The 23,201-nt window shown below is 39.5% G+C and overlaps 1 protein-coding gene across 1 annotated transcript in view; it reads left to right on the top strand.

Annotated features, from left to right (window-relative positions):
- Window positions 1-23,201, top strand: part of LOC126285438 (scavenger receptor class B member 1) — a 403,446-nt gene that overhangs the window by 63,130 nt on the left and 317,115 nt on the right. The gene's annotated exons all lie outside the window — the stretch shown is intronic.

Here is a 23,201-nt window from a genome sequence, read left to right as displayed (position 1 = left end):
GGCGGAGGAATACTTGGAAACCTAGGCGTGTTCATGTCCGTGACCTCTGAGGTGCAGGTACCCGGTACTTAAGGGCGGTTACGCCGTGACCACGGGAGAAAGTACCGCGCGTTCACGTTTCTTCGTCAGCCAAAGTTCAGTCCAAAAGGACAACCATGTACTTCATCCCACAGAGTACATGACCGCTCTCATCGCGTAATGCATTCTTTTGTGTTGAAAAGTCTCTGCCAACATGAAAATTCTATTGTTTCGCAACAAATCATATATTTACTTTCGGTTATTTTAGGTCACAGACGTCACAGCTTGCAGAAACAGGCGGAAGGCGGATAGTCAACCAGTATCGCCTGAGATTCCTCCACGAAGCATTACAGACCTTCGCCTATTCTTAATTTTTTAACCATATCCGAGAGAACATGATTAGCCTTCTTTGTTTGGAGATGATGATGTCATATATTGTCTAGTAAAGTAATCAGAAGATTAACATAAATTGCAAAATGATTTAGACAAGATATCCGCGTAGTGTGAAAATCGGCAATTCACCCTAAATTGTGTTACACGATAAGTAACTCAAATTTAAATGTTGTCGATACTACTAAAAAAAACCTAGGGATCATAGTTACGGAAACTTAAATTCAAACCATCACAAAAAAGAGACAGATTCAAGCAATCACATACAAAATATCATGGGAAAGGCGTACCATCAAGTTTTTCATTGATAGAGCAATAAGTGCAACAAATCTATTAAAGGAACTCTCTGAATTACACTTGTTCATCCTCTTCTGGAGCTATGTGGTAGCCTTCGCAGATATGATTGACGGTGCACATCAAAAACGTTCACGAAATAAGGGAAAGTGTGATGGATATGATTAGTGCGTCGGGTTACGATTGTTAAAATGAAGGGGTTTTTTTGTTGCGGAAAAATCTTTTAACGAAATTTCTGCCACCATATTTCTCCTCCGAATACCAAAATATTTTGTTGACTCTCGCCTTCGTAGGGAGTAAAGATCATCATGATACTTCGAAGTTTGCACGGAAAGCTTTTCCCTCGTGAGTGGAATGATTGAGGAATAGTCAAAGTGGTATGAACCCTCGGTCACAATTAATTGCAGTTCGCAGAAAGATGTAGAGAATCGCCACTGTTTCAACGATTGTAAACCCTCATTTCAGAGGAAAGGTGAGGACAGAACGCGATACCCATTTATTATTCTGTCTCCCTAAATCCTTTTTTCTTCTATGGTTCTCAATATGTTGCCATTGCTGACAATCTATATCCAAGGATATTCTGTAAACATTCGTAGTGCTTTCTGTTGTTTGTGTTTATCTTACTCATAAGCAAGTTTCATAACATTATCCAAGATTTAAGTCCTTACTTGGAGCTCCCTCAAAAAGTGTATCCAAGTGTGTTCCACAAAAACTTCTGAGGATTGAATTTTAATTTCAGCTTTAGTTTCCAAATCTCAGTCATACAAACTTCTATTGTTTGAAGAAAAATATGCATGTTTTCTTAATGTTTCATTCTACGATTTATATCTGTTCTCTAGTAAACACATAGTTAGGTGACGAACTTTTCGTGCAAATCCATGTCAATCTCAAGTGCCATTCAAGGTCCTAACTGTTTAGCAGATATTAGCAGCTCTATAATTTTAATTGCAATTGGTGTTCTCGTTATTTCTGGTTATACCTTAAGTTTCGGAGATTGTTCTATTTGGAAAGAAATTTCAAACCCAGTGAAAAGCATTAAACGTTGGAGAGACCGGAACGGGTAAACACTAACAGTGCTCATTTCCTCTTTACACATCTCTGTGGTCCTGAATTATCGAAAAATGCTTCAAAACATTATAGGAGTACAACAGTAAAAAGAAATGTACATAAAAGGAAAAAAAATTAATAACTCAAAAAATTATAAGAATTTCTGTAACACATCAAACAGTGCAAAACTACTTTTACGACAATGATTGCATTTACGTGGGTATTATTGGCTGCCAAGATGCTGTCACCCAAATGACACAAAATCACGTGTACTAAATACAAGACCGACGGCTCCAAATGATATTTATCGTTGGTGTATGTACGACGATGAATCAAGGTTACTTCAGAACTCGTAAGGAAGAGGAAGGAACTTAACGTTATAATGCGCTGTTGTAAACGCCGAGTGTTATTCGTGCGAGGAAAGAAAATGTGCAGTGCCTCTACACATGCTTTCATTAGAGTGTCAAATTCCTTGTGTGTAGATTCGTCAGACTCCACGCGTAGGGGAAGAGAGGGGGAATCTACTAAACAGCCAGATGTTACTTTGGTCTTCAGTCCGAAGATTGGTTTGATGCAGCTCTCCATTCTACTCTATCCTGCGCCAGCCTTTTCACTTACGAATAACTATTGCAACCTACATCCTTCTTGGTCTCCCTCTGCGATAATTACCCTCTAATACTAAATTGATGATTCATTGATGCCTCGTAATATGTCCTATCAACCACAGCCTTCTTTCTGTCAAGTTGTGCCAAAAATTCCTTTTGTCTCCAATTCTATTCCGTACCTCCTCATTAGTTACGTGATCTATCCATCCAATCTTCATTATTCTTCTGCAACATCACATTTCAAAAGCTTCTATTTTTTTCTTGTCGAAACAGTTTACCGTTCATGTTTCACTTCCATACATCGCTGCACTTGAGACAAATACCTCCAGAAATATCTTCCGTGCATTTAAATTTATATTCGATGTTAATAAATTTCTGTTCATGACATACTGTTTTCTTGCCATTGCCTCTCTACTTCGGCCATCATTTACGTTACTGCCCAAATAGCAAAACTCATCTACTGCTTTTATTGTTTCGTTTCTTAATGTAATTCCCTTCAGCATCACTTGCTTTAATTCGACAACATTGCATTACCTTTTTTTGCTTTTGTTGATGTTCATCTTATATTTTCCTTTCAAGACGCTGTCCATTTTTTTCAACTGCTCTTCCACATCCTTTGCTGTCTCTGACGGAATGACAGTGTTATTGGCAAACCTTGAAGCTTTTATTTCTTCTCCATGATCTATAGTTCCTACTCCAAATTTCCTTTGGTTTCCTTTATATTTTGCAGGACGTGTGGGATAGGCTACAAACATGTCTCACTCCCTTCTCCACCATTTCTTCCCTTGCATACCCCTCAACTCTTATGCCTGCCGACTGTTTTCTGTACAAGTTGTAAATAGCCTTTCGCTCCCTGTGTTTTACCCCTACTACTTTCCGAATTTGGAAGAATGTATTCGAATAGATGTTGTCAAAATCTTTTTCCAAATTCACAACATGTAGCGTCAATATTGCCTCACATGTCCTGTATTTCTCCAGAGTACAAACCAGTCTTCACCAAGGTCGACTTCTGCCAGTTTTTTCATTCTTTTATGAAGAATTCGTGTTAGCATTTAGCAACGTGAATTATTAAACTGATAGTTCGGTAATATTCACACCTGCCAGCATTACGTTCTTTGGAACCGGTATCATCACATTCTTCATTAAGCCTGAGGGTATTTCGCCTATCTCATACATCTTGCACACCAGATGGAAGAGTTTTCTCGTCGTGGATAGCTCTCGCAAGGCTGTCTGTAGTTCTGACGGAGAGACGTCTACCCCAGCCGTCTTGTTTGGACGTACGTCTTTTAGTGCTATGTTATATTCTTGTCTCAGGAGCATATCGCCCACCTCATCTTCATCTACGTCTTCTTCTCTTTCCATAACATTGCCTTCAAGTTCATCTCCTATGTACAGGTGCTATTAACTGCTGTACAATAGATGCAGGATATTTTCTAACGTATATGACGTGATGTGCAGGCACCTCTATAGTTGTAATTTACTTTTTTACCGCTGTAGCGTAACTCAAAACCGGATAGTGGACCGTCACAGTCGCTTATTCTATTTTTCATAATGCTGGTAAGCTCAATGCAAACTTTTTACACTCCGAAATTCTAAGTGTGAATTGATTTTTTTCATAAATCTCTGTCTCTTTCTTGGGAGCACATTTTTCCTAGACCTTTTCACACCTTGTAGTGTTAGTAAATAGTTTTTTTTCTTACGTATCACAAGAAGATCTGCGACTCCGGAGAAAGGTGCGCGCTAAAGTGCACTCCGGATGGAGATGCAAACCTCACAGACAACCGGTTCCGTTCTCTTCCGTCTCGTGCTGCAGTGGGGTTGGTGGCGGAGGGGAGGGGGAGGGGCGGGAATAGGATGGAAGCATCGGCGCGTGCTTCTGCGCCACATCTGCCGGATGGGTAAGACCCACGCAATCATAGGAAGCGGGTAGCGCGCCGGGAAAACCAGGTGATGTGCATCTGTCTAAGCTGCGGCTAATCGCTCCCCTTCCAAACTTTTACAAAACCAATGAAACATAAGATTTTTTTGCAAAAGTCGTTTCTCAAAACTCTTACTTTTGCTTAAGTTAGAAGATATTAGCGCTGTAATGTTGGTGCTTTTAAAATATGTTGGAAGCGTTCTAAAGGTCCTTGCGCCGACGAAAATTACTGTCGATGCAATTCTTGTTTGATATGCGGAAACAAAGAAAAGTTGGGCAATAACTCAGTTATTGGGATTACAGATAATATTAAAACTGGAGAAACAAACTTCATAATATACGGATCACTTTTACGGAAAATATAAACATGTTCATAAAAGTTTCATGAAAAATGTTTTTTTTTTTTTTATTTCCTTACTGGTTTCTGGGGTTGTGGCGGTTTCTCGCTCATACTTATATCCAATATACTTGTAGAGTCTCAATTTTATAGTCAGTTGTACGTCACAGAAACAAGCAATAGGCACAGTATATGGAACATACTTCTTTTTCCATTCACAAGATCTATATTTAAAGTTACCTCGAGTTGCGAATGCATGTTAGTACTGTGCAAAACAATAACATGAAAGAGGAAAGTTACTTCCACATACACTACGAGGCCGGAGTGTAGGATGGACGTCGCAGAAATTAGAAAAAGTTACTATTTCAACTATCACGGGTTAACAGAAATGATGTCTCATTTGTATTGAAAGAGTTTAAATCACTTAATATGTTTTCAGCAATAAAAGAGACAGAGTAACAAATAATCACTTTCGTGTTTAAATAAGGGAGAAATTCATGTAGATATCTACATGGACTGTTTTAAGCAGTAGTTTTGTGTAGTGGAATCGGAGAAATAGAAACAGAAAATAAACAGAAAGAGTTGGGACGTAGCTTTGAGCGCGCTCTCCGGAAGTATGAAAGTAAAATGTAGAAGTAATAAAACGTCGACTTGGAGAGAAAGGCAAAAATACCAGGAAATATCAAAAGGATAATGTTAAAATAAATAAACGTGAAAGGAGATTAAAAACCTTCAGAAAATAAGGCCTATATTAAATGGACAACTAATTTCACTACTCCGGCACATAACTTTGTGAAGAACAACTTCGAAGTAAAAATCCTGGCAAGAAACTGAACATGTAGGCATAGAAAATGTATACTGCAAAGTGTGAACTGCTGCAGTTACAACCGAAAGTTGCAGATGGAGAGAAGCGTGGTTGCAACACGGATGCGTTCCTCCTCAGAGCTTCATGACGATGGTTCAGTGAGCACTAACACTGAGGTATCGGAAGACGTTTATGAAGCCGCCGTTTCTAGGGCGACGTGACCTGTCGCTCCCGGAGTGTCCACTGGTCACTGAGCTCTGGCCCCGCATAGGCCGCCTACGGCTGCGCGGAAGAACATTACCCTCACTTTCCTCGCAGCTGGCCACGCAACTGGTTCTGAACGACAGAATGCAGCTCTGAAGCCCGCACTTCTGCGAGGCACCTGACCGGTTTGCCGGTTGCTGTCGCCTCTTGCGAAACCAGAAATCCCGTGCTCGCCAAATTGGCGCGAACCGTTCGCAGTATTTTCTCTCGAAGAAAGACGCACGGTTGACGCACCGATCGAAACATTCGTGGAAGAAAAATACGGACAAGGTCTTTGTGCGGTAACAAAGTCGGTTCCGCAGAATTAATATTTTCCACGCGTTATTCAATATGGGGGACGTTTTCTGACTGTCCAAGGCAAACATCTATAATGTTCGTAAAGAATGACATCGTCGGGTGAAGGAGATACAGTGATCTTTATTATATGTTATCATTTCCGTATTCCTGATCGCAATAAAAAATTAAAACTTGCTCATTGCTTCGGCTGACTAATAGCTATCTTCAGGTCTACGAAAATAAAAAGATAGTACCTCTCAGTTCACGTCAACTTAGCAATGTTTAAAAAAACAGTCTTTAAAAAGTATCAAAACATGAAAATAAGAACTAACGTGCTATGCTGAATAATGGGGAACTACGTGAAATGTTGGCCACAACACCAACGCTACTACGTGTAACGCATCAATAGTAAAAAACTGGACAAAGTGTGGCTGTTGATATACGAAATATTGAGAAGACAAACGATCCAGCAAGCTTTGTACTTACAGTCCGATTTCTTAATATCTATGATGCCGTGTGCGTGAAATTCAGAACTCAAATATAAATCTTGCAACTCTCAAACATTCTCGAGAAAATAGACTTTGACGTTTTGCAAACATCTGTAACAAGCTATGGTAAGGTCGCTTTAGTAAAAGTATTGATGCTGTGTGATATAGTGTTCGTTCGTCAGTGTGATGGGATCGAGGAACTGAATTTGAACTTAATTCCGATACTTCCACAAACATCTCCTTTTCTTATATTCCCGAATACAATTTTTACATCTGTTTGTATGTTTTGTCTTTAAATGATGGATTTGTGTAAAAACAATCAATTCTTTAACTTTTTATTTTCTATCACACTCAGTGTGTTCTTAAGTTCTCCATCCATAATAATATCTTTGGATATTCATCATTGGAAATTTTTTGAAATGTTCCTTACAAGAACATTTAGAAATATATTTTCCACATACACACAGAATTCGTTTAGTATTATACATTTTTTTATACTAGTTAAGGCATTGTCCACATTGTCCTATATCCATCTTTTGTGAATTTCTGTAAATTAAAAGTATCAGTTGATTTCTCAATGCTGCACATTTTTAAACTTTTTAGTTTTAATCGTTTCCATTTAATAGAAACACAATAAGACAAAAGAATTACACAGTAGTTAAATGTTCAATTTTCTGTAATGTATTCTTTAAAAATGCTATATGAGGTAGCTGAAATATTAGATGAGATAAAAGAATTATTTCTCATTATTATTTATATTACAAAAAAATTATGATAAAAATAATATTTTCAAATAAAAATCACCAACATACAATGTTAAACAAGTATTAGTGTTAATCAATGAAAAATATAATCCTTGAATTAAAGCTGTACATGTTTCTGGAATATAAGTAACTGATAAAGCACATAAACATATTGATGAAGATAACAAAAATATATTCATGGCGGATTCAAAATTTTAAGCAATGGTGCATCTTCTACAAGCATTTTCGCAAACCTTAAAGTATATAAAGATGGAAAAAATTAATTTGTATTTTTTTTAATTGAAACAATCTTTGTTAAAAATCTTTTTATAAAGATCGATGATTAAGAATTTATATTTACAATGAAAGCTCGATTTTTGTCTTCGATGTGGAATTACAAAAAAGAAAACGTGCATTTTTGGTAACACAGACAATTGTTTATGTGTTAGTTACCATACATTCATGAGTTTGATTTTTAATGAGTTGACATTCAAACTAAACGAAACAAAAACGAAAAAAAACACGATCGAAAGGAGATTAGTGCCAGCGATTACATGGCTCGAACGCCACCGAATTTTTCCACTTTCATATATATTATGCTTCACAGTACTGGTCGTATAACGCGCAACATTGTTTAAAAACTTGAATCTGCCAGGAATCTAACATAGGTCCCCCACAGGTTCAAATGGTTCAAATGACTCTGAATGCACTATGGTACTTAACTTGTGAGGTCATCAGTCTCCTAGAACTTAGAACTACTTAAACCTAACCAACCTAAGGACATCACACACATCCAAGCTCGAGGCAGTATTCGAACCTGCGACCGTAGCGGTCGCGGAGTTCCAGACTGTAGCGCCTAGAACCGCTCGGCCACACCGGCCGGCTCCCGCCCGGGGCAGGCGATTACCACAGGGCCACACTACTTATCAATAAATCATCCTTAATTTAAAGTCGATTTTCTCGACAATTTTTGAAGGATGAATCCAATTGCTCTGAGAGAATTTATATTTGAGTTCTAAACCTCACATAACATAAACATAAAAAATTATAAAAATGAGATAGTCGTATGGTCTCCTTGTTAGTAACGATGTTGCTATGCCACCATTGCGCATTGGTACTGATTCATTAATAAGCACAGTGCGTTTTTTATTTACTATTTTTGTATTTCTATTCTTTTTAAGCAAGCTATGTTTTTCAAAGATTGTGAATTCCACATTAAGTAAAAGACAATTCTCTGTTTATTGATAGTCCTGATGGTTATTAGCCAAACGAAACCGGTAGTTAGCAAGTTGTAATTTTATTTTTTAATACGATCAAGGCTGTTAATTTTTTCATTATCTACAATGTGGCGAACCTAAGCAAAGATATATAAACATGAACTGTGACACAACGATGGTGCTGCCGTAGTGTACAAGAACAGCGGCGTGGTTACCGATACTTTTATTTCGTTCTCTTTTGATCATTTACAACTCCGTTGCCGCAATTAGGCAATTAAACTGTTTGTCTGCATCGAGAAAATACAAGATAATGCGCGCAGCAGAGACAAGAAAGATAATATCATTTTACAATATTCGTGTTAAGCTTCAGAAGCATGTCACATCGTTTCAGTAGCTAGTATATGAAATGGAACGAACATGCTAATGAATAGTAAGGAAGATGAGTGGACGACTTAATTTCATAAGGGAGTTCTGACAAACTGCTTTGCATCTAAAAAGGAAACCGCATCCACGACTTGCAGCACAACGTATTCGTGAGAACAGCTTTAGTGTTTTAACAAGTATACCTGGCAACATATATGGAAGTCATTATAAGAGACTTTTTGCTATGACCTTGGTATAGCCTACACGACGGTGTAGCAGAGATATTCAAATAAGAAAGGATGATTAGGGTTTATACGTAAAGTCGTTGATTAGGTAATTAGAGACGGAACTTAACTTGGGGAGGGATGTGGAAAGAAATCAGTCATTTCCTTTTTTTAACGATACATCACGGCATTTGCGTTAAACGACTTAACTATCAACGGTAAACGTAAATTTGGATGGCCGAAATGGGATTTGAAACGTCGTCCTCCCGAATGCGAGTCCAAGTGCTAATCACCTCGACCTGTTTCTTGGTGACAGGCATGCATATATAAATTAAATGAAAATTGATGAATGAAAGGTACGTTGTTTTTCTGATAACCCCATTGAGTGAACTTAAAGAACCGTTAGAATGTATAACACTTCATCCGCCTTTGAGGAATACGATAATAAAATTAGTGTGCCGAGTCACACAAACACTTATTGTTGCGTCTTTCTAAGCGCGAATGTAATAGAATCGAAACTCGGGAAAATATTTGCACGTATTGCCTTCCACCACATACTGGACAGTGCTTGCGGAGTATTATGCCGATGCAGAAGCAAATGGAAATCTTTTGAAACTAAATCAGGGCGAGTGGATTGGTATTTAAATTCCGCTGCTCTTTAACACTAATCGGTTGACATAAAACACTGTTATGACACTGTTTAGTATGTTTATGACTGAGTAAAAGGGCCAATGATTGTCTATAAAATCAGTCCTTAGACAAACCATCCACAAGTGAGTCATGAAAACCCATAGCGGATAACTAGTACCCATTACCAACTTCTGTTAAAAAATATTAATCCCTCCTGTTACAAAAGTAGAGTGACTAAGAAAGCTAATGTTCTCACATTATTTTCGTACTGGAGCTGTAGAAGAAATATTTTCTCACCGCGCGGGTTAGCCGAACGGTGTAAGGCGCCTTGTCATGGTCCGTGGGGCTCCCCCCGTCGGAGGTTCGAGTACTCCCTCGGGTAGGGGTGTGTGTGCTGTCCATAGCGTAAGTTACTTTAAGTTAGATTAAGCTGTGTGTAGACTTAGGGACCGATGACCTCAGCAGTTTGGTCCCATAAGACCTTAATTTCCAATTTTTCCAAATATTTTCTTGCTGGTATTGTGTAAAATTTTATACTCAAACCCGGAGCCCTACCTTTTTTGTACAGTTTTCAAAAACGAGACAAGGACGCCTTTTGGATCGTCTCAGATATTTTATTTATTGCTACAACTTTTCCATGCCACTTCCAAATTTCTTGGACAGTTTGCCGAACTGACTGTGCTCGCCAACGCTACTTCTATAGAAGAAACAAGTAAACTGTTAGTTATAGAAGCCTACATTTAAGAGACAATGTGCTGAAATTTCACAGCCGTCACAAAATTATATCAGTAAACACTGTTTTCGTTCATTAATACCAAACCCCGTGTTACCTGGACAGCTCGTCGACATGAAACATGTAGCATTAACAAATGAGTGGCTACTTAAAGTGCACGCAAACATTCACAGATCGAACTAGGTGGAATAAAATGAGAAATTTAATCTGACTAATCAGGAGAAGCAAATCCATTTTTCTGTTACGTGCGCACAAATCATAACTTCCTTTCTTACCTTATGGACAAACCTTATACCAGCCTGGCTTTATGCCTCGGCTTGAATACTACAAACACCATAGATTCACCGCAGACAATAGAAACGGTATTTAGGACGCTCTCAAAGTGGGCCGTACATATTTATACTGCAATCCCTCTCGTACGGATGGCCATGGCCCCTCCAAATTACCGGCATCTTCTTCTTCTCAGCGACCAGCTTTCGAGAGGTTGGCTGGCGACGCTGTTACGTAACAGCTACACAGGAAATTTCCATATCCTCGGACAGCGGCTATCGTTGGCCTTACGTAAAAGGAAGCATAGAGATAGAAACATTCTGAATATCAATATCGAGCAGCATTTTATCTGTCGAAAACGTACTCACAGCGCGAGGTGCAGCATGATTTATGAGGCTGGGGTCCATTCGTAGCGAACAGCGAAGTTCAAATATACGTTCAACGATACTAATTTTTATTTATCTGTGGTTTCTCCAAGTCACTTAGAGTGAATTCCCGGACTTAGTTTTCAAAATGTGTACTGCTGGTTCCCTTTCAAACCATAAAATGAGCTTAGTTTTAAAAGTCTAATGATGTGGTAATCGACGAGAAGCCTAACCGTTCTTCCTTCTAGCATTGCATGAAATGTTCAACTTCTGAGACATAATAAAAGGAAAATTTTACCTTCATTAGCTCCTATTTCCACACAGTGCTGCAATAAATACATACCAGAAATTTCGTGAAATTAAGTCTTCCAAGATGGAGCTGAGAATTCGACTCTGACCCCATGAAATATGAAAAGACACGTGTCGTTCATAAAACATCTTAATGATCTACCGAGTAAGGTGTCAGCACTTTTTCATAGATAATGAATTAGCTGCAGTGTTATATTACAAAAAATTCATAAATATCAGTTGACATGTTTATAACTTTCTTACTTGGTGCAAGTATTGGCAACTGGATCTTAATACAGAAAAATACGAATTGCCTCTCCACTCCTTAACCCCGAACAGTCAGTAATCGAAAATTTTCGACCAAATTATGTGTTCGCCGGTCTGCATAACCAAACTATTGCACAGCTACGATTGCGGTGTTCCTGTTGGTGTGCTGTGTTTCGATTATTTAGCTTGGAAAAGAATAATGACACATTTCATGGCCCATAACAGGAACAACTCATCACTACCACTCAGACTGATAACAGTTTCAGCTTCAGTTACTTTACTGTTCGGTATCTCAGCTTGTACGTTTTAGCACAGAGTAGCGGTAACATGAAAACCGTTTTTATATGTAGATTGAGACGCAATAATTAACGGCAGTCAAAAAATGGTGCAAATGACTCTAAGCACTATGGGACTTAACATCTGAGGTCATCATCCCCTAGACTTAGAGCTACTTAAACGTAACTAACCTAAGGACATCACATACATCCATGCCCGAGGCACGATACGAACCTGCGACCCTAGCAGCAGCGCGGTTCCGGACTGAAGCGCCTAGAAGCGCTCGGCCACAGAGGCCGGCACGACAGTCAAAGTTGAAGGAAAGATCACCGAAGCAGAACAGTTGCACGTTGTATAACTCCACATTTTTTGTCGTCTTCCTTCTGTTATGTTTGCCTTTTATACGTTAAAATCAGTTTCATTCATTCAAAAACGTATTGCATAGTAAGCGAGTGCGAATAAATGATTACCATGATATTACTAACATTCAGTAGGGTACAGTTTTACCCGTGACGATACTGAGACTTAGCAGTAACTATGTATCTACATAAACAACGAGAAGATTTTTTTCACAATCGTTGTCAAATAGTAAAGGAACATGTGTCAGATTTAGAATGTCCTGCTAACAGTTTCGCAGCAGATCTTGCTGCATATTTCGAAAACAGTCCCACAAAAGTAGATTCATAATATTTCAGACTACTCTACACTGATGAGACAGAACATTACGACCACCGGCCTACTATCGACATGAAGCCGTCCACGAGATAGCACCACCTGGCGAGCAGTGACTGCCAGTCAGGCACACTCACGGTGAATGTAGTATTAGTGCACGTTCTGTCCGTGTGTAGAATGGTGAAGGCGCACGGTCTATCAAAGTGTTACGGCACGAGCACTGCACGAGCGCTTCGGGAACTGGGCGATTTGTCGGGTGATCCAGATGTCGTGGGATTAGGCGGCCACTCCTCATTACAGGTGCCGAGCGTCGTAGCCTGGACAGGCGGCGAACTGTGGCGGAACTAACATTAGACTTTAATGCTGGGCAGAGTAGAGGTGTGTCTGAACACACAGTGCACCGAACACTGCCAGCGATGGGCCTTCGCAGCGACGACCTATGCATGTGTCAATATTAATACCAGGACATCGCCAACTGCTAATGAAATGGCACGTGATCATCGACATTGGACGTTGGCTCAGTGATAGAGCGTTGCATGGTCTGATGAATGGCGGCACCTTCTTCATCATGCTGATGGGAGGGCGAGTTTCCGACGTCTTCCAGGAGAACAGCTCCTTGACACCTGTACTGTGGGACGGAGACAAGCTGGTGGCGGTTCCATTGTGCTCGGGGAACATTCACATGGACATCCGCGGGTCCACTGTTGTTCGTGCAAGGTACCATGACGGCAAAGAAGTATCGTACACTGGTTGCAGACCACGTACACCCCATTACGAAGATCATATTTCCCGACGGCAGTGCCATTTTTCGACGAGATAACGTGCCATGTCGCAAGGCCGGGAGTGTGATGAAGTGATTCGACGGTCACACTGGCGAGCTCTAGTTGACGTGTTGACCGGCCCAACTCGCCATATCTGAACCTGATCGAATACATCTGGGGTGTGACTGAACTTGACGTCAGAGCTCATCGCCTCCCTCACCGGTATTTACGGAGATTAGGGGTCTTGTGTTTGTGCAGATGTGGTTCCAACTCTCTCCAGCGACCTACCGAGGCCTCACTGTTCCCACTCCACTACGTGTCGCTTCTGTTTGTGTGCCAAAGGTGGACATGCCGGCTGTTAGGTAGGTGGCTATAATGTTCTGGCTGATCGGTGTCTATTCGGTATCTTAGCGTCCACAGCTTCGCTGGCGTAGACTGTATGGTCTACACCCTTTTTTTTTAATCGTATTTTTCTTCTGTTCACAAATTTCAACGCCTTCAAAACTTTTCACACTGATTATGACCATAGAAGCATGATCTTTACCGAATGTACATCTGAACACAAAGCGATGCTGGTAGATAGAATCTGAGCTCTTTGTTAATCCTGCCTTTTGAGTTCTTGTGGTGATATTTCGATACAAACTTTCATCCCCTAACACATATTTCTTTAGATTCAGTACCAGTTTTCTTAGCTTTATCTTTAAATGTGTTTCAACATAACGAAATATAGTCATAAAAATTTTCATCCCCTATGTCACCCGCTAATTTTTCTTTCCAAAAAACACAGAACCATGTATTTTTTTAATTCTAACCAAAAAGCCGCATACAGATTTTCATCGATTTAGCTTTAAAACGGCTTGCATAATGAAATATTTTCATAAAAATTTGCATTTTCTATTTCACCCACTTAAGCGTCAAATTTCCAGAAATACTGAAACACATTTTTTTTTCCTAACCGAGACTTAGCTTCAAAAATACTTTAGTAGAACTTAAACAATGATTTATTTTCAGAATAATATTCCGCATAATATTTTATCCACTCAATGTTTGAATTTCAAAAAACGCTAATGCACCTTTTTTTTATTTCTGGCCGAGAAACCAAATAGCAATTTTCGTAGTTCTAGCTTCAAAACTGCCTTAATAGCGATTTATTTTCGAAAAAAACCCATCATCCCATACTTCACCGCCTTAGGGATGGAATTTCAAAAATCCCTTCTTAAACGGCGCCTAAATAATAAGATCAACACGCTCTTCAAATTTAAAAGCTTTTACACTTAGCGGTTTGGGCTGGGCAATGATGAAACTGTCATTCATTCAGTCAGGACGTTCCGTTTTATACATGGAGACTAGCGAATGCGGCAATGCTTCGTAGCTGCTACATATGCATAGGAATTGGATATAGATCCAAATCTCCTTCTCCTCCCTCTCTTTATCTCACTTCCCTCCCTCCCTTTGTCCATTTCCTCTTCCTCCCTAGCTCTGTCCATCACCTTCATCTCCTCCCTGTACATCTCTTACCCCACACTCTCTCTATCCATCTCCACCTCCATCATCATTCTGTCAATATCGTTCTTCCCCTTCTTTACATCCATTTGCTCCCCTCTTCTATGTCCATCTCCTCTTTCCCCCTTTCTCTGACCTCATTTATTGTTGCAAACGGATCCTTGTTTGGGAATAAGAGTCAAAATGAATGGGTAAATCTCTTGGAATGCTTGTGAGAATTTTCCAGCGGCTGCATCTGTGAGAATAGCAGGTTTAATGACAGTATGTCGCAAGGTTTTAATCTACGAACAGGATGAGTTATAAAGTTAGCCGCAAACTCAACTTTCCTGTTAAAAATGACTGCGAAAAGGTAAACAAATCAGCACATTTTCACAGCACAGCGTAACACGGTCTTTCTGGCAACCATTTTAACAGGAAGTGTGTATTGTATAATTTTTATTCGAGTTGCCTCCAAAAGCTGTCTACACACTTCGTCAGATCATTGACTGGGGATTATCATTGCATTCTCCTCCGTTGCGCGTACACCGACCGATATTTCGACTTTTCTCTAAAGGCATTTTACCGCAAGAAATGAACCACGAACTGAAATCACTTGTATGTTTACAACACTCCAAATTACTACGAAGTGACATCTATTCAGTCTTTGCAACGCACCAAAGATACGATGACCATCGCTTTCAATTATAATCTTTTTCGTAAAAAAATATTCAATGCGGAATTTGTTGTTATTATGAAAATACGCGACAACAGAATTTTCAAACTGAAAGTCATATTTTCTTCAATGAAAACATGAGACAGCTGAACTGTCAGACCGTCCGTCACATTTCTTTCAATAAGATTTTAATAGAAAATTACAATCCAAATTTCCGACTTTTCCAGTGGATTTTCCAACGATTTTGTTTCTAACAAACTCGAAAACAAACAAAAAAAATAGGGCGAGCCGCTCTCGAAGATGATCTTTCCTACAAACGGCAAATGATTTTTATTTATATAGATTAAAGTTCTTTACAATGCCAGTCAAAGATCACTTAGTATTTCTTCTAATAAGTTACTGCTCGTTGTCTTCACAGAATTTACTGTGTATCAGAGAGCTAATGTTCCTCGTCGAATGAGTTACATAGAGAGGAAGTTAAACCTCACGGAACAAAAACGCTAACAAAAGAAGGAAAACATGCTTTCGTGAGATTAGTCTTCACAGCGGTTGGAGAAAAACGGCGTGCATGTATAATGAGCAGGTTGTGTCTTAACGTTAATCGTTGCGTTTGTTACGCTACACTACAGGGAAACACCGGGTCGTCTTATTTTCTTCGAGGTCAGTAACTCTCCGCCAACTGTGGGGGTTTCCGTTCCGCCGTGTGCAGTAATTCTTTCGTCTTTCTGTCGTCCTGCCAACAGGTATGTCCTTCATGGATGGTGCCCAAGCCCTCGCGTTGCTGAATAGCGTCTTCCTTGACATCGCCTACTTGGTGCAATGTCGCATCAACATGCTTCCTGTGCGAGTAGAAACTGTTCGTGCCGCCAAAGGGCTACTCAAACCAGCAGTTATTCAAACAAGGTCTTTCTCGAGTTTCTTTTCAGATATTTTACGCCTAGAAAAGACGAAATTAACGAACTTATGGTATCAAAGATGATAATCCATCACAAATAAAGTCAAGTGAAAGACCCTACATTATTTAAATGTACCAGCCTGAGAGTAGCTCATACTGACGTAAATGAGGAAAATTCGACCTCGACAGTACGAGGAGAACAAGTTGATCTCAAAATTTTGTATTCGTGGGAATCCACAGCCTCCAGATGCATAATAAACGTAAACATGGTCCTTAATAGGCTGCAATGCGATGTTTATCTAATCGTGCGACATTGTTGTACACAGAGCACAGTTCATAACACGATGTTAAAAGATGTCATTGTAATGTGAATCCTTTCGTAAACTGACGGCATGTGGCTGCTTTTAACTTGTAATTGAGAGTGATTTAAAAATGACATGAAATACAGGTGTTACAAATATGCTTGACAATGATGCTTAGTCGAAATTAGCTAATTGCACAATTAAATAAACATGCATTACAGCCTACTACGGACCATGTTTGCGTTTATGAAGTTTATATTACGTTGACAAAGCTATAAAACAGATGACGTATTACGATTAAAATTGGCTGCTACCAAAGGAAACGTAATTTATCACCAACTAAAAACTGAAGTCCGACCTATAATTTCTTCTGCAATCACAGATAATTATGTATGTATTAGTCTTGACATGAGCTTTCAAATGCATAATGATTTGCCTCATAAATCTTGAATAAATCTAAGGCAAACCCACTCTAGTGTGTATATCTAACAACTTTCATTCTTCCGGGACGTAATCTTCAGACTGGGTAATGACTTAAAAGGTGATCTGTGTAGTTAGTATAAATGTCTGCCACGAGAGGGGATACCTCGTCGAACATGGCAGAAAGTCACATTTCAATGCTGTAGAAACTTTTTCATCTCACTTTCCTGTTGATTTCACTTTCCTGGAAGTATAGAGTCACCTTTGCAAAGTTTAACACAAATCTAAAATACTACGTATGTAAAAAGCACTCCTTAACTCATACTTTACGACAGACTGAAACTGTGATACAGAAAGAACCTTGAACTCGGATCTTTGACTCATTCAGAAGAGTTCCAATCCTGAGCCAGTTGCGTACTTCTCACGCCGTATCTGAAACCTCTATCAGTTAGTAGGCCGCCTACTGCTGCCATACATCTAAGACATGAAGTAAGGTCCGTATCGTGTAGGGGTGACTGAGTAGCAGTGCGTCGCCTACAAAAACAGAACGTGGTGCCTTGGAATGCCCGCCCAGGATACCGCTTTAAACTTTCAACAAATTTAATTGCTACATAGTTACGTTACGGTCAGGAACGTCATTTTCTGTCATTCGCTCAATTGGCCGCCCTATCGGCTACGTATTATGTTCTTATTCTTTAATTATTGTTACAAAAATACCTGGTAAAAGCTCGCCGCTCTTTCCCGGGATAGCAGCAATATTTAACCTTTAAATCCTGGCTGAAACACTTGCAATATTGTAACAGGAAATCTGTGCGCAATAGAAGAGGGAGGTGCGCATTGCCTTTCGTGTATACATTTTTATGGAAATGAAGTCCCATGCTTCTTGACAGAGCGATGTGGGAGACCCGCAGCGCTTTACTAGGCAAGGTCCTAGTGGAGGTGGTTTGCCGTGGCCCCCCTCCGACCGTAATGGGGATGAATAATGATAATGGCAACACAACAGCACCCATTCATCTCGGGGCAAGTGAAAATTCCTGATCCCGTCGGGAATCGAACACGGGACCCCGTATTCGGGTAGCGTGAACGCTACCGCGAGACCTTACTGCCTTACTGCAAACAATTTCCGGAGTTCTGGCGGCTGTCACAAAAGATCCATTAAAGGGTGATGCTCTTTTCAAACTGGACAAGTGGTCGTAACGTGATAAGGGCACTAATAACAGCTCATGAAATTAATCAAAAATTTCACAATACACATCGCTATTTCAGGTAAAAATTATTGCAAGATATTAGCAGCCTCACTTGAGTTACATGAAGTAATCGCATCTAGTATGTAGATTTCGTTATTCTTTCATTTCGCGGTGAAAACGATATGACAACATGTATTACCGACAGACTTGTTCGACAAAGATCTACCTGGTTTGTTCGTTCGCCGTTGGGATTAAACGGATACACTCGTGTAGTGATCCTTACAGTCTACTAGCGCTGAGTCAAACTCGACGAACGAAAGAGACTTCAGGTTCAGCTGCATGTAGCTAGAGACCTCATGGTTAATATTACTTGGTGTAGTAGAGATAAATTGTTATCCTTTTCTACCTGCATATGTTTCATAGGGAGATCCATCTGCCTTCGAACTTGTAACCCCGTTTGCTTTTCGTCATTATGCAAGAATCTGAGTACAGCCGACAGATAGTTTCACATTTTCTTTTTTTTCTGGAATCAGGTGCCCCTTCCATTTCCGCCACGTCATGTACCATGACGTCTCTGACCATTGACAGAACCACAATGACTACAAAATTTTCTAAATTGCTCTAGTGTGTCCAGAGATAGTAATGTTGGTAACGAGTAAATAGTCAGTCCAAAAACAGGTCACCTATGGTGTCATTATACACAAGCCATTGTCAACGAAAAAGATCTGGAACGAGAGGATGTTTATTGAGTGTTAGCAACAACGCGCGAAAAATAGCTGAGTAAAATGACTGCCGTCATACATCAGCCTTAAGTAGTCGTTACTGAAAATATCGATTGCTCTTCGCGTTTCCTGTTACCGTCAATAGGTATCCTTGATAGGTAGGATGTCAAACCCGCCGACTAGGAGCAGGAGAGACACCACAGGAGATTTTAATTTCCACTGCCCTGAATATATGTTTGATGGCTTCCATTACAAAATATACACGAATTTCACAGAGCTCTTTAGCAAGATGTGAGCTACAAAATGAACATATTTTGGAAAAATAGACTTGCTATCTCAAACTCTCGAGGGGAGACCCGACTATCAAGTTTTCGCCCCGGTTCGGCAATATCGGTGGATCCGGCCTCGCGGCAACAGCAACATAATACACCTTACGTACAAAAAATCTTGCCCACTTCACTGGCTGGCTGGTACAGCGTTACGGATTACTTCAAAAAAATCTTGGTTGCAAAATAATGATTATTTAGTAACGCGTTTCACCCTTTTGCAGAATCATCAGGTTATCTACAAAGAAAGGGAAAAAAGAAAAATATTAATACGAAAAGAGACAGGATCCTAACATGCACTAAAAAATCGTAGTAAGGGAAAAGTTACGTAGTATTCTGCAAGTTGAAAGTAATAGACATAAAGCCGGGAAACACAAAGAAGCCAGAGCATAAACCGCAGACTTTGACTTAACACACCACCAACAGCAGACGTAGAAGCGCAGAAATAAGACCACACTTACAGATCCGTACAAATGTGGCATCATTTGCATACACAGTAGTGGTTACTTCAAAACAGACACGTAAATATATACATAATGATAAGAAGAGTGTAAACTCAGCTGGCGATTCATGTTAGTGCATATCCCGTCCGCTGCTAAATCTACAGCAGCACTCTTCCCACATATCCAAACTGCACAGGAGAATATTTTGCATTTACTCGTCTTTTCGGGCTTTTACGTAATTATTTTGAAACGTTTGTAGCCTTCATGTTTTTCAAGGTTATAACTATTCATCGTATCTTAAGGGCCCTACACACACACGCGCCGACCGGCTAGCCAACCAACCGACAAACTGGACTTATCTTGGTGTTTTCGACAGACCGACCGATAAACTTTTGCGGACATGTCGGGCGGGTGTGATCACACGATATCCTGGCCCGTCTCCAACACTTCAACCAACAGACTGTGTCGCGTGTAGCGCTGTTTTGCCAACCACCCTACAAAAAATCTGTACTGCTGTACTACTGTACAGAGTGCGAGGCGGACAAAACTATGACACACTTCCTGAAGAAATGTGGCAACTGGAGGTATTTGTGAGACAGGTAGTGCGAGAAGTACTCGCATAGCAACAGAGATGCAAGAAATGAAGCACGTGTTTCATTTTTAACGAATCCATAATAGCTTATGTGGCACACAAAGACAGTAAAAGATATACATTTTATGAATAAAGTACGTGACCTTCCGTATTTCGGTTTCCAGATTTGATTTTAGATACCCATCGGAAATGAAATCTAAAACCGAAGTACAGACACATTGTCTTTTAGATTTCCTTTCCGACACATACTGGAAGTAAAACCTAAATACAGACAGTCAATGGACCTTTATTCATCAAATATTTGTGATCTGTTGTTATAATTGTTTAAAAAAAAGGCCAAATTGTATGAAAGCGTTCAGTTATGAAAAGCAAATAATGAGATCTTTTTTCTAAATGCTTCATTTCTTACAAAACTTGTTGTATTTATTAGATGATGCGAGTCACCACCATTCGCAGTCTTTCTTGTTCTCGTTTCTAATATCTAAAACGTACAGAGGCATCTTTTATGCTACATACACAAATAAATTAAGGTTTACATGAACATCTTTTGTTTCATTTATTTTGCTTTAGCATAATGTATTTCCTCAGACAACTATAAATAACGTTGGACGTTTCAGCAACCATTTTATATAATAACAGCATTTAATTCCTGATCCTCTTAACTTTTGCCAGTGATTAGAAACCGTAATATAGCTAATAGCATCTCTCGTGATTGCATTATTTTTCATTAAGAATGGAAATGACTGTTTCATCCACTCTTAAATAATTAAGAAAATCATCGGCTCCTAGTTTCTTTAGTAACAGAGCGTGGGTGAATCTCTTTCTTTGCGTTAGCCACTGCTTTGTCCACAGCTCTATCTCTCGGATGCTTTTTTTTACTCTTGTTACTCTAAAACAGCCAAGGCAAATGCCAATTTCTGTTCCTGTGTAAAACCAAAGGGGATCTCGTAAACCTCAACACACATAAGCTAAAAAATCGCTGAGTGCAGTCTTCTGGGACGCGTGTAGGCTGCCACAACATAGGACGGTCCGTCGGTAGGCGAATGAATAGCTACCTTTAAATGCTGTAATTGCTACGTTACGTCCATCCGCGCCACCTAGGCGTAGTTTCCCTAAGTAAACTTCTCGCGGCGTACGGTTTTCCTCCAGTTCGACGTACATGTTTAAGTGTGTTTTGAGGAAACTATTGCTGTGCATACAATTTATGCCACATTTGCACAGATTTGTAAGAGTGGTCCTATATTATCGCTTACACGTCTACGGATGTTGGTGTGTTCAAGGTAAAGTTTGTGTTTTCTGCCCTGGCTTCTTTGAATTTTCTGTCTCTTTTTGCCTGTTACTTTCAGAACGTCTCACCGCTATACCTTATTTATAGGTCCATGCTCTAGCACGCACGTTTTTTGACGCATGCCTATTTGCAGAATAATGCGGAAGTTTTCCATTGGGTCGATTTTTTCAATTAGTTATTTACTCACTGTAGACGTTTATGAAACGACCTTGTCCCTTGTTTCGTATTAATATTTTTCTTTTTACCCTCTTTTGTAGATAATCTCGTGATGATGCCCCAACCGAGACTGCTTCCTTTTTGAAATACTATATGTTCGCATTGCCTGATTGCTGAACACATCGTAAAAACAAAGCTGAGAATATGTAGTAAAGTAAACGTTAAATTGTTCCAGTTACTCCCAATACTCAGTTACTAGCTAAAGTACTCATTATCCTTTATGCGTTGCTGCTCTCATCAGCAAGAGTCCTTAAACTAAATATCGCTCGTTCTGTCGATTGGCCACATAAAAATTACATTGGAATCAACACTGTTGTTACAGTGAGAATAGAAACATGTCCTTTCGTACTGGGGTGTTCGTGAAATAGCCTGCAAATAGTGTTTGCCTGGACTGAATTTTAAATGCACACAATAAAAATAAAATAGAAAACATTTTTTACATCCTATATTTATAATTGTGATATGTATATAAAGATTAATATAATTCCAGTATTTCGTAATATAGTATTCTTCTTATGTGATCGCTTCGCAAAACTCCGAAACTCGAATGTGTGTGTGTGTGTGTGTGTGTGTGTGTGTGTGTGTGTGTGTGTGTGTGTGTGTGTGTACGTACTGCTGCGGACTAGTCACTTTTGTGATATTTGTTATTTCCATAAACTAGATTCGAAAAATTATGAAATTCATAAGAAATCTGGATACATAATTTCGTAACATGCTGTTATGAACTGTCCTTGACACGCATATAAGAAATACCTTAATTTATCACCATAACTGATAGTTAAAAGGTAATTTGAATCGAAAAACGAATTTCTTTATTTACTGCAGCAGTAAATAAACAAATTCGTTCTTCGACGTTGTCATGGTGATATTTTAATGTATTTCCTCTCTTCTTGCCACATAGCTAGTTGCTAGCACCACCTCCAGAATAAATGTAATTTCTGTATGCTCCATCCGCAGGTAAGCTTGAAAAGACTTGGAAACCTAGTATGGACATAAACAAATATTTCGAAATTAATTGATGGCAGTTATGTGCTTATTTCCAATTAACACAGTCACACGCGTTCTTATATCTGTAACGAACATTCCTAATTTTCAGATGAGCAGCAGTATTCATTCATTAATCACCGACATCGATTTTTTGTAGTTTATTGGGGAGGTGTGAACCATTGTGATCTGCTACATAGTGTTGGACATCAGATTTTTAAAAAGGCGAAGAAGTTAGGAATATCTGTATCGTTGCAGACCAGTTCATTAGAGACTGAGCATGAGATCAGTTTATTCAAGAATGGAAAAATGAAACCAGCTGAGGAGTTTCGAAAGGAATCGTCCGAGTAATTTACAGGAAAACAGAAACCCGTATTCTGTTCGCCGCGGAGAATTCTGAACTATTTATGCACTTTTTAT

This window comes from Schistocerca gregaria, chromosome 8 (genome assembly GCF_023897955.1).
Source record: "Schistocerca gregaria isolate iqSchGreg1 chromosome 8, iqSchGreg1.2, whole genome shotgun sequence".
Lineage (NCBI taxonomy): Eukaryota > Metazoa > Arthropoda > Insecta > Orthoptera > Acrididae > Schistocerca > Schistocerca gregaria.
The sequence above is the reverse complement of the archived record's forward strand: the minus strand, read 5'-3'. Positions and strand labels throughout refer to the sequence as shown.